At 47.4% G+C, this 13,081-nt stretch overlaps 1 protein-coding gene across 3 annotated transcripts in view; it reads right to left on the bottom strand.

The window, feature by feature from the left end:
• The window catches only part of LOC124788124 (collagen alpha-1(XVIII) chain-like), a 674,174-nt gene that overhangs the window by 479,691 nt on the left and 181,402 nt on the right, over window positions 1-13,081 (bottom strand). The window lies entirely within an intron of this gene.

Below are 13,081 nucleotides of genomic sequence, written 5' to 3'. Positions count from 1 at the left end.
GCTACCGCTTCTGAAATATTAGGTGTATTTTATTCATGAGCCGCAGTACTTTTTCTATGGCGTATTTTGTGTTTGACACTTCCAGTTTAATGAAACTTTTAATAATGTTTGCAAAGATATAACATGAGGGTTAACACGATGAAGATACCTTTCAGCATAAAACCGTACCGCTGCTCTCAACAACTTGACGACATTCGCCATAAACGAAAACTGTATTCTGTTTTTGGACTGTCATATGCTGTGGGAAACTAAATACCTCCACACGCAAATTATCTAGTCGATACAACAGCAGAATTACTGACTGACGGGCTTCAAGCACACAGGGAAACACACATACCGTACCTGAGCTACACTTTTGCTTACATTTGGTACAGTAGAATTGATGTTTGTGGACATCTTCCGGGGGCGGGATGGTGGTTTGCAGTGCTTGTTGCTATTTGATCAAATTTTTATTCATGTTATGTCGTCTAACTTCTCACCGTAGATCTTTCCAGTGCCACAGAAAAAGCATAAGATCCCATTAAAAAGAAGTCTGTGTCAAAATTCATCATTTCAACATAGTTATTTTTATCGCGGTGATATTTTCACATCAACATAATGTTGCTCCAAGGAAACACAATAATCCTGCTATGAATAATGTTTGTTTATAATACATTTATGAGTCGAAACATTACGATCACCGCCCAGCGCAAGGACGAACGGTGCCTGGTGGCGCTGAAAGCACGTGACGAGGAAAGCATGATACTCTAGCGAAGAAGAGAGGAAGGAAATCTTCCAGCGGCGATACGGGCTGCAAGTAGGGAAATCCATTAACATAAGCGACTTTGACAAATAAGAAATTCTTATGCCCCGAGGTTGGGTAGGGGCATCTCGGAAACGGCGAAGATGGCGGGCTGTGCTACTATCGTGAGTATCTATGGAAAGTGGATACGGACAGTGAAACGACGAATACGCGACAAGCTGTTGGATTTTAACGCCTCATCGCACAACATGGAGGTCTGAGGAGTGGCCGTCCTGTAGCGATTAGTGACAGATCTACATCTACATCTACATACATACTCCGCAATCAGCCATACGGTGCGTGGCGGAGGGTACCTCGTACCACAACTAGCATCTTCTCTCCCTGTTCCATTCCCAACTGCCTATATGCCTCTGTACGAGCCCTAATCTCTCTTATCTTATCTTTGCGGTCTTTCCGCGAAATGTAGGTTGGCAGCAGTAAAATTGTACTGCAGTCAGCCTCAAATGCTGGTTCTCTAAATTTCCTCAGTAGCGATTCACGAAAAGAACGCCTCCTTTCTTCTAGAGACTCCCACCCGAGTTCCTGAAGCATTTCCGTAACAAATCTAGCAGCCCGCCTCTGAATTGCTTCTATGTCTTCCCTCAATCCGACCTGATAGGGATCCCAAAAGCTCGAGCAGTACTCAAGAATAGGTCGTACTAGTGTTTTATAAGCTGTATCCTTTACAGATGAACCACATCTTCCCAGAATTCTACCAATGAACCGAAGACGATTATCCGCCTTCCCCACAACTACCATTACATGCTTGTCCCACTTCACATCGCTCTGCAATGTTACGACCAAATATTTAATCGACGTGACTGTGTCAAGCGCTACACTACTAATGGAGTATTCAAACATTACGGGATCTGACGACAGAGCACAATGATGCTGCAGGCATAAGTGTTTCAGAACCAACCGTTCAGCGCATATTCTTGAACATGAGCCTCCGCAGCAGACGACTCATTGTATTGTACTGTATATTAACCGGGGGCCTATTAACGTAGGGGCTCCGTCCCAGCCGCAACCGCAGTGGTCCACAACCCCACGACGACTACCGCAGTCCACTTCACCCCTCCGCCGCCCCACACCGAACCACTCTATCACGGTTATTGTGCGATTCAGCCCCCGGTGGACCCCCCCAGGGAACGTCTCAAACGAGACGAGTGTAATCCCTATGTTTGCGTGGTAGAGTAACAGTGGTGTACGCGTACGTGGAGAACTTGTTTGTGCACCAATCGCCGACATAGTGTAACTGAGGCGGAATACGGGGAACCAGCCTGCAATCGCCGAGGCAGATGGAAAACCCCCTAAAAACCATCCACAGACTGGCCGGTTCACCGGACCTCGACACAAATCCGCCGGGCGGATTCGTGCCGGGGACCAGGCGCTCCTTCCCTCCCGGAAAGCCGTGCGTTAGACCGCACGGCCAACCGGGCGGCCTCGACGACTCATACTTATTCCCATGTTGACCCAGCAACTTCTTCACTTACGGCTTTATAGAGAGCGGGATCATCAAAATTTGACCTTGAATCAATGAAAATACGTCGCATGGACGGGTGAATCAGGTTCCCTGTTCTGATCTCTCGCGTTTTCTCGATGCGATTGATTAATACTGTGCTTCGGGGCGATCTGCGAGTTGTTGATTCCATTAAAGCTTATTGTTATACTAGGTCGTGTCCATATATGCCATCATTCAAGCGAACGTCTACTCTAAACACACTTCGCACCACGGACGCAAGCCGGTGGGGGCAGTACCATGCCGTGACAGGCATTCATCTTGGTTTCCATATGACCTGTGATCGTAACTGAAGGGGGCAGGACAGTTTTTATGTATTCCTCTACGTGGCATCTTCCACCGCTACAACTGTCTGTGTCACACGGCCACAATTCGCCTGGAAGAAATCTGGAACTTTAGCGCTCGCCAGCTCCGCGCCTGCAAACCGTCGACCAGTAATTTGCGTTCATGAACCGTCGACCTGTAATTTACGGGAATTTCGTGACATATGGGTACACATCTGACGTCTCAAACTCTGGAAACGTACCATGGACTTGATGAAATGATCGCTGCTGTACTGCGTTACAAAGCTGAATCAACAAGCTACGAAGCTGTTGGTCATAATACACTGGCTCATCAGTCTAAGTTTGCAGCCGTTGAGACACTTCTCACTACTGAGTTGTTATACAGTCTAAGAAATACGTCATATATGCGTGCTTCTTCAGAAGTCTATAATAAATGAAGTTTAAAGGAGTCTCTTTTATCTTCCCGCTTTTCATCGTCACTTGCATCTTTCCATCATGCACAAATTTCTATCCCTATATCGTTGTGAAACTGTGTCGATGGCGCACTGGCACACTAAGTTGTTTCGTGTGAGAGTTTCGAACTGATCTTTGCCCGTTGCTTCTAGTCGTAAGTCCTAGGAGTACGCGTAGGTCGTTGGCATTTGTTTCCGCATTTCGGTGGAGTCTGCATCGTCCAGCATGTAGAGTCACAGAGGGCTACGGATTGGGAGGTATCACACAGAGCTACTGTACCATGTTCACATTGCCTTTTCCTGTCAATCATTTCAATTTCAGATTATATTCAGTTGAATCTTCAAAATTTGTTGTAGAACGTCCAAGTATTACACGTACATGAAAGTGTGAATGACCAGGTAAAAAACGTGTAAGGAAGTTACAGTGTATCTCTCCCTTCTACTAAGGTCGACCCAATGCAGGCGCTTCGCGTCGTTCTTGGAAATGTTGCATTTTTTCGCTGGTAATTGTTTCTTGAGACTGGTAGAAGACGTGGCTTGGATTCATGAGTTTTGGGACGTGCTTAGTTTTGCTCTGGTTTTTGCTAGAATTATAATTTTTACTTGTTTGCTTTGATTCTTTGATATAGAGTATGTACAGAAATTATTTTTCTTGACTGTTTGAAAACCGTATTTTGACCACATGGGCCTCATACTGAATTAGCAAATAATACAACAACAAACATATGTTGAGTATCTTCTAGCCTATTTTAAAAACCGGCTAACATGCTTCTAGAGTTCTCCAAGTGTAAACCTTAGTAGGATTGTAGGATAGAGCTGATACCCCGGCCGTCACCATCCCTTTTGTGTCTGCATCGCTTAAGACAATTACAGAACAGGCAAGTAGATAAGTCAGAGTACTATAGCACAAGGTCACACAATAGCACCACATGGAATGCCTAAAATAACTGCAAGTGTACTGTCGACTTTCAGAGTGTCTGGTAAGCCAATTTCGTGTATGGTCCACACCAGGTGGAAGTTAACTACAGTCTGGTCTCTAGATGAAATACAGCTCTCTGGAGTAATCCACGTAATGACAGCCACGTTTTCCCGGCGGGGTCAGGGATTTTCTATGCTTCGTGATGACTGGGTGTTTTGTGATGTCCTTAGGTTAGTTAGGTTTAAGTAGTTCTAAGTTATAGGGGACTGATGACCATAGATGTTAAGTCCCATAGCGCTCACAGCCATTTGAATCAACAGCCACGTTATTTCCGGGTCGAGCTCGAAACAATTGACCGCTGCATGCACTAAAATACACTATTGGCCATTAAAATTGTTGCACCACGAAGATGACGTGCTACAGACGCGAAATTTAAACGACAGGAAGAATATCCCGTGATATGCAAATGGTTAGCTTCTCAGAGCATTCACACAAGGTTGGCGTCGGTGGCGACACCTACAACGTGCTGACATGAGAAAAGTTTCCAACCGATTTCTCATACACAAACAGCAGTTGACTGACGTTGCCTGCTGAAACGTTGTTGTGATGCCTCGTGTAAGGAGGAGAAATGTGTACCATCACGTTTCCGACTTTAATAAAGGTCGGATTGTAGCTTATGGCGATTGCGCTTTATCGTATCGCGACATTGCTGCACCCATTGGTCGAGATCCAATGACTGTTAGCAGAATATGGAATCGGTGAGTTCAGGAGGGTAATACGGAACGCCGTGCTGGATCCCAACGGCCTCGTATCACTAGCAGTCGAGATGACAGGCATCTTATCCGCATGGCTGTAACGGATCGTGCAGCCACGTCTCGATCCCTGAGTCAACAGATGGAGACGTTTGCAAGACAACAACCATCTGCACCAACAGTTCGACGACGTTTCCAGCAGCATGGACTATCAGCTCGGAGACCATGGCTGCGGTTACCCTTGACGCTGCATCACAGACAGAAGCACCTGCGATGGTATAATCAACGACGAATTTGGGTGCACGAATGGCAAAACGTCATTTTTTCGGATGAATCCGGGTTCTGTTTACAGCATCATGATGTTCGCATCCGTGTTTGGCGACATCGCGGTGAACGCACATTGGAAGCGTGTATTTGTCATCGCCATACTGGCGTATCACCCGGCGTGATGGTATGGGGTGCCGTTGGTTACAAGTCTCGGTCACCTCTTGTTCGCATTGACGGCACTTTGAACAGTGGACGTTACATTTCAGATGCGTTAGGACTCGTGGCTCTACCCTTCATTCGATCCCTGCAAAATCCTACATTTCAGCAGGATAATGCGCGACCGCATGTTGTAGGTCCTGTACGGGCCCTTCTGGATACAGAAAATGTTCGATTGCTTCCCTGGCCAGCACATTCTCCAGATCTCTCATCAGTTGACAACGTCTGGTCAATGGTAACCGAGCAACTGGCTCGTCACAATACGCCAGCCACTACTCTTGATGAACTGTGGTATCGTGTTGAAGCTGCATGGGCAGCTGTACCTGTACACGCCAACCAAGCTCTGTTTGACTCAATGCCCAGGCGTATCAAGGTCGTTATTAAGGCCAGAGGGGGTTGTTCTCGGTACTTATTTCTCAGGATCTATGCACCCAAACTGCGTGAAAATGTAATCACATGTCAGTTCTAGTATAATATATTTATCCAATGAATACCCATTTATCATCTGCATTTCTTCTTGGTGTAGCAATTTTATTGGCCAGTAGTGTATATTAGTCACCGTAAGCAGAGTTAGAGCAAGATATCTATGAATAGAGGGAGCAATAGTATTTGGGATTCCTTAATGAATGTGAGCTGGCGGGATTATATGCGAGTTCGAACAGCGTTGATGTGCGTGATGAGGCATAACTGGCAGTGAGAGGGCTATGCTGTAATAGACATTGGGTATAACACGTAGGCCGGCCGAAGTGGCCGTGCGGTTAAAGGCGCTGCAGTCTGGAACCGCGAGACCGCTACGGTCGCAGGTTCGAATCCTGCCTCGGGCATGGATGTTTGTGATGTCTTTAGGTTAGTTAGGTTTAACTAGTTCTAAGTTCTAGGGGACTAATGACCTCAGCAGTTGAGTCCCATAGTGCTAACAGCCATTTTTTATAACACGTAGAATAGAGAAGGACTGTGAAATAAAATTGCTGTGAGCTTAGTAGCCCACCATATGGCCACAACCGCGAACTTTGGCAATTCATTCCCTCGTATTCGGCTGCTATGTTGTCCCTTCCATACCAGTGCTACTGGTTATAACGGTTTGGTGACGTCAGTGGTGTTTGTCTGCCGCATTTCGCCGCGTGAACCCACTGTGCGCGTTTCAGACTCGCAATGTCTGGTTTATAAGTCCTGCCCACAGTCAGCAACTTTTATTGAGATTTTACTACAGTTTTTATTCCGATGGTTTCTTGATGCCGCTGTCCTAGAGTTTCGGTCGGTATGTCGCTACGTAAAGCCGAAAACATTTTTGCGATTCGTATCGTGACGAGATTCTTTACTACCGTCTTCACATTCTTTAGACAAGCAATACCGGTCTGATTATTCAGCTTGATCAGTGCAAAACAATGTTACTGACAGCATAAGCAACCTCATGTGGGTTTCAATAATGTAATGAGGGTTTCGTTGTCCTGGCGTACCACAACCGAAAAAAGTAAATTTTTTGTGGGAGGTGTGTTTCACTATGGTAGTTACGTAATACAGTCTGCTTCACGTTAGGTGACAACCTCTAGTCTGTTCTTGTCTTTTACAGCCTCAGCTTGTAACATGGACTTCAGAAATTAAATTAGATATAATCTCATACTAAGACCATTTTGGACCGAGAGTGGTATCGATTTCCCTCAAAATCAACAGTGTGGAACTCATAGATGAAATCTTAGCCTCTGTAGAGTCCGTAGCCGGCCAAGATTAGCACACTCAAAAACTAAACAAGCATCATAAGATGCAACTTCGTTAGCAGTTGTGGGAACAATCGTTGTCTTGCAGCATGATTTTCCTATCATAGAGTTGTAACTGTCGTTAGGATTTTGAGTTCTTCCATTCACACACTTTTGTAGAAGTTTTGGTTCTGCTAAACACCGAAATATTCTCGAGATTGCGGCTGTATAAAACTGGAAGAAAACACCGCGAGAGTAAGTAATATGAGGAAACACAGAACAACAAAGAGGAGCGTTTCTATGCAAGCTTTTTTTAATTATTTTTTTTTTCATTGGACCCTAATAGTCAGGAATTGACATTTCAATACTATGTAGTAGTTGAATATCCAGTAAAAAAACTTTCCACAATTTTGATCACTTTGGCGCACGTCCTCCCTTAAATGTGTTACTTTTGTGCTATTAATTGTGCTGACACTATCCACATATGCCACTGAATGTACCTACACAAAAATATCGTTTTACGACTCGTAGTCAAAGAAATATGACGTCATAAACACTGAGATTCGTCAAAAACTGCCACATGAATTTTAATACATTTATTCTTTACTACCAAGACACCCCTACAGTCGAGTCAGTTTACGGAACTCCCGGACACCTGGCAGCGCCTTTGCCAGGTTTCAACTGCGAAGTGCATGCGGCTGTAGGCGAAAACAGTCGCCATCTATAGACGTAAGAAGAGGCGGTGCCATAGAGACGTTTACAAGAGGCGGTGCCATAGAGTCGTTTACAAAATCGCGTTGTGGACACGCAAAGCAGCGACGTCAAACGCACAGAAACTATCCGGTATCATGAATGAACTGTCAATAAACATACACTACTGGCCATTAAAATTTGCTACACCACCAAGATGACGTGCTACAGATGGGAAATTTAACCGACAGGAAGAAGATGCTGTGATATAGAAATGATTAGCTTCTCAGAGCGTTCACACAAGGTTGGCGCCGGTAGCGACACCTACAACGTGCTGACATGAGCAAAGTTTCCAACCCATTTCTCATACACAAACAGTAGTTGACCGGCGTTGCCTGGTGAAACGTTGTGATGCCCCGTGTAAGAAGGAGAAATGCATACCATCACGTTTCCGACTTTGATAAAGGTCGGATTGTAACCTATAGCGATTGCGGTTTACCGTATCGCGACACTGCTGCTCGCGTTGGTCGAGATCCAATGACTGTTAGCAGAATATGGAATCGGTGAGTTCAGGAGAGTAATACGGAACGCCGTGCTGCATCCCAACGGCCTCGTATCACTAGCAGTCGAGATGACAGGCATCTTATCCGCATGGCTGTAACGGATCGTACAGCCAGGTCTCGATCCCTGAGTCAACAGATGGGGACGTTTGCAAGACAACAACCATCTGAACGAAAAGTTCGACGACGTTTGCAGCAGCATGGACTATCAGCTCGGAGACCATGGCTGCGGTTACTCTTGACGCGCTGCATCACAGACAGGAGCGCCTGCGATGGTGTACTCAACGACGAACCTGGGTGCACGGATGGCAAAACGTCATTTTTTCGGATGAATCCAGGTTCTGTTTACAGCATGATGATGGTCGCATCCGTGTTTGGCGACATCGTGGTGAACGCACATTGGAAGCGTGTATTCGCCATCGCCATGCTAGCGTATCACCCGGCGTGATGGTATGGGGCGCCATTGGTTACACGTCTCGGTCACCTCTTGTTCGTATTGACGGCACTTTGAACAGTGGATGTTACATTTCTGATGTGTTACGACCCGTGTCTCTACCCTTCATTCGATCCCTGTTAAACCCTAAATTTCAGCAGGATAATGCACGACCGCATGTTGCAGCTCCTGTAAGGGCCTTTCTGGATACAGAAAATGTTCGACTGTTGCCCTGGCCAGCACATTCTCCACATCTCTCACCAACTGAAAACGTCTGGTCAATGGTGGTCGCGCAACTGGCTCGTCACAATACGCCAGTCACTAATCTTGATGAACTGTGGTATCGTGTTGAAGCTGCATGGGCAGCTGTACCTGTACACGCCATCCAAGCTGTTTGACTCAATGCCCAGGCGTATCAAAGCCGTTATTACGGCCGGAGATGGTTGTCCTGGGTACTGATTTCTCAGGATCTATGCACCCAAATTGCATGAAAATGTAATCACATGTTGAAAGGTGGCTTTCATTTCTGACATTCATTTCGCAGATTTTTCTGCATATTTGCAGTAAATAAACCCATATAATGGTTAATTAGTCTTATGAGGTGGATTAGGAAGAGAGATACGTGATGATTAGACACGTCTGAAATAATACCGGCTTTGGTAATGATAATATTTAGTTGCATGCTATAGGTGTAATCAAAGTGGATTTGCCAGTGGAGGCGGGGATGCGAAGGCCGGTGAGCGCCGGAAGAGCATTGTGCAGGGGCCGGGGATTCCAGGGGATGAGGCCACTGACCTGCAAGCATCAAAAGGAACGTCGCCCGGTGCCAGGCGAGAGAGATACGGAAATGTCGAGCATGCAGAGAGCGTCCAACGTATGCGCTGGCGCCGCCCGGTCGCGCGCTGTTTTAGCGGCAAATGGGCTGAGCTCTGGTTGGGCAGTTCATAAGAAAGTGCGGGAGACGCTGAGGGTCAACGCCCGCTGTTTGGACAGAGAAATTTTTGGATAGGTGGAGAAATTGTATCTCTCCGCGAGGGAGAAGTGGGAGGCCTTTGCAGCGTCGGGATTGGCTGCTTAGAGTTTGGCGGCAAGTTTGTCGCAAGAGCATTGTGCAGAGAGAGTGGAGAGCGTCTTATGCCGTGAAAGCGGACAGTCGAAAAGTTCGGTAGCTCTGAGATAGGGACTTAGATTCTGAAGACTGTAGAACATCAGCGTCCACGATAGGCATTGCATCGACTACTAGTATAATTGCGGTTGATTCGGCCTTATAGGCTGGCAGTCACCATTGAACGTAGTCAACCAGGGCACAGAGCTATCATACTGGTATTGCACGTTAGTACAAGACACACTGGGCTGCACCTTAAAGGTTGTTGAGCCAGTCTTGAAAGCGTTGTATACCATTTAGTGGAAATATAGGGCTTGTAGTAGTAGTAGTTTCTGAGCAGTTTATTCTTCTCAAGATATTTTAGAGACTTATCTTAATTCAGCGACTACGCAGCTGCAGTCGTCGCCAATCGACGGAGCCAGTATGCTGGTAGACGGTATTGTAAAACCTGCAGCAGCGGCAGTAAAGTTCAGAAATACACTCCTGGAAATTGAAATAAGAACACCGTGAATTCATTGTCCCAGGAAGGGGAAACTTTATTGACACATTCCTGGGGTCAGATACATCACATGATCACACTGACAGAACCACAGGCACATAGACACAGGCAACAGAGCATGCACAATGTCGGCACTAGTACAGTGTATATCCACCTTTCGCAGCAATGCAGGCTGGTATTCTCCCATGGAGACGATCGTAGAGATGCTGGATGTAGTCCTGTGGAACGGCTTGCCATGCCATTTCCACCTGGCGCCTCAGTTGGACCAGCGTTCGTGCTGGACGTGCAGACCGCGTGAGACGACGCTTCATCCAGTCCCAAACATGCTCAATGGGGGACAGATCCGGAGATCTTGCTGGCCAGGGTAGTTGACTTACACCTTCTAGAGCACGTTGGGTGGCACGGGATACATGCGGACGTGCATTGTCCTGTTGGAACAGCAAGTTCCCTTGCCGGTCTAGGAATGGTAGAACGATGGGTTCGATGACGGTTTGGATGTACCGTGCACTATTCAGTGTCCCCTCGACGATCACCAGTGGTATACGGCCAGTGTAGGAGATCGCTCCCCACACCATGATGCCGGGTGTTGGCCCTGTGTGCCTCGGCCGTATGCAGTCCTGATTGTGGTGCTCACCTGCACGGCGCCAAACACGCATACGACCATCATTGGCACCAAGGCAGAAGCGACTCTCATCGCTGAAGACGACACGTCTCCATTCGTCCCTCCATTCACGCCTGTCGCGACACCACTGGAGGCGGGCTGCACTATGTCGGGGCGTGAGCGGAAGACGGCGTAACGGTGTGCGGGTCTGTAGCCCAGCTTCATGGAGACGGTTGCGAATGGTCCTCGCCGATACCCCAGGAGCAACAGTGTCCCTAATTTGCTGGGAAGTGGCGGTGCGGTCCCCTACGGCACTGCGCAGGATCCTACGGTCTTGGCGTGCATCCGTGCGTCGTTGCGGTCCGGTCCCAGGTCGACGGGCACGTGCACCTTCCGCCGACCACTGGCGACAACATCGATGTACTGTGGAGACCTCACGCCCCACGTGTTGAGCAATTCGGCGGTACGTCCACCCGGCCTTCCGCATGCCCACTATACGCCCTCGCTCAAAGTCCGTCAACTGCACATACGGTTCACGTCCACGCTCCAACACCGCAGTTCCTGGTGTGTCCGATGTGCCGTGCGTGTGATCATTGCTTGTACAGCCCTCTCGCAGTGTCCGGAGCAAGTATGGTGGGTCTGACACACCGGTGTCAATGTGTTCTTTTTTCCATTTCCAGGAGTGTAGTTGTTGGATCGTGTTCTTGCCATCCACTGAGCATCCGTGCAGTTTTGCTTACGATTCTTTATTGGTTATTTGTCTTTTTGCATGTTGTTTGGTTTGTTTCTTGGTGGTGGTGTCCGAAGTGCGCATTATTTCAGACACAAAAGAGATTATAGGAACGCAGTCAGATCGCATTTACCATTTGCTTACCCAGGGGTATAATTAAATCTAACTTCGCATCAACTTAACATTGAAATTATAGGAACGCAGTCAGATTGCATTTACCATTTGCTTATCCAGGGACATAATTAAATCTAACTTCGCATCAGCTTAACATTAAGAGCTGAGAGCCAATCTTACCAGTGTAGTATATCTAAGAACAGTGAACAATTTGTTTAATTTGTTTTCATTAATGATTTGTTCAATATGATCTAATTTCTATCGTGAGATAATTTACAATAAATACAAGTTATTTACAATATCGCTTTTGATTCAGTAATAAGTGGTAGTTAGCCGTCACTGTCACATTAATATATTTTAATCATGTTTAATTACGGCCACTACCCCCAATAAGAACCTCTACAATGTCAGTTCTAGTATAATATATTTGTCCAATGAATACCAGTTTATCATCTGCATTTCTTCTTGGTGTGGCAATTTTAATGGCCAGTAGTGTAATTATGTTTGAACGGAACTCTCAGTGCGTAAGTACTACTCCCGACTGGCCAATTATTTTTTGTTTTCGTTTCTAATACAAAATTCGCAAAATAAATATCGGAGAAATGCTGGGTTTGTCAGCTAGCAAGAGATTACGAATGGCTCTGAGCACTATGGGATTTAACTTCTATGGTCATCAGTCGCCCAGAAGGTAGAACTACTTAAACCTAACTAACCTAAGGACATCACACACATCCATGCCCGAGGCAGGATTGCGGTCGCGCGGTTCCACACTGTAGCGCCTAGAACCGCTCGGCCACCCCGGCCGGAGATTACGAGCATATCCGAGAAGAGCGGGAAGAAAGTAGTACAGTGGCGGGACGGGGCCGGAAGTAGTGTCGAGACGAGAGGAAACAAATGAATGAGCGCGGGCGGCAGGAAGGCCAGGCGATAGCGCGCTGAATCAGCGGCCCGCACAGTGGCTGCGCTGTGCGTGGCGCGGGTGGCGGAGCCCGCCTCCATTCACGGCGGCTGTGAGCGCGCGATACGCGCTGCGCGGTACGCCGCCACCCACGCAGCCGTCGGCGTGCAGCCGCTGCACTGGCTGGCGCGGCGCCCAGCTGTCAGGACAAACCGCTCCTGTCCTCTCTCTCCCTCCCTCCCTCCCCCTCCTCTCTCCCTCTTTCCCTCCCTTCCCTCGTGTCCCCCCCCGTCCCACAGGCCGAGAAACACGAAATGCTCGCCGCTGGCAGAGACGGACGGCTGCAGGAGAAACAAAAGCGACACGCCGCCCAGGCTGGAACGTCGCCAGTGGTCGCACAGCCGTACATACAACACAAGCACGAAGGAATTATACGGCGGCAGGGTAGCTAAATGGGAGAATAGTTCATAAAAGGTTCCATAGGGCTCTGTCCTTGGTCCCTTACTCATTGTGGCTATCAGTGACCTGTCCCATTTTGTATCACAGTCGGTTATCTCCTGTCCTGAT

This window comes from Schistocerca piceifrons, chromosome 3 (assembly GCF_021461385.2).
Source record: "Schistocerca piceifrons isolate TAMUIC-IGC-003096 chromosome 3, iqSchPice1.1, whole genome shotgun sequence".
NCBI classification, from domain to species: domain Eukaryota; kingdom Metazoa; phylum Arthropoda; class Insecta; order Orthoptera; family Acrididae; genus Schistocerca; species Schistocerca piceifrons.
This window is presented reverse-complemented; position numbering and strand designations above follow the sequence as displayed.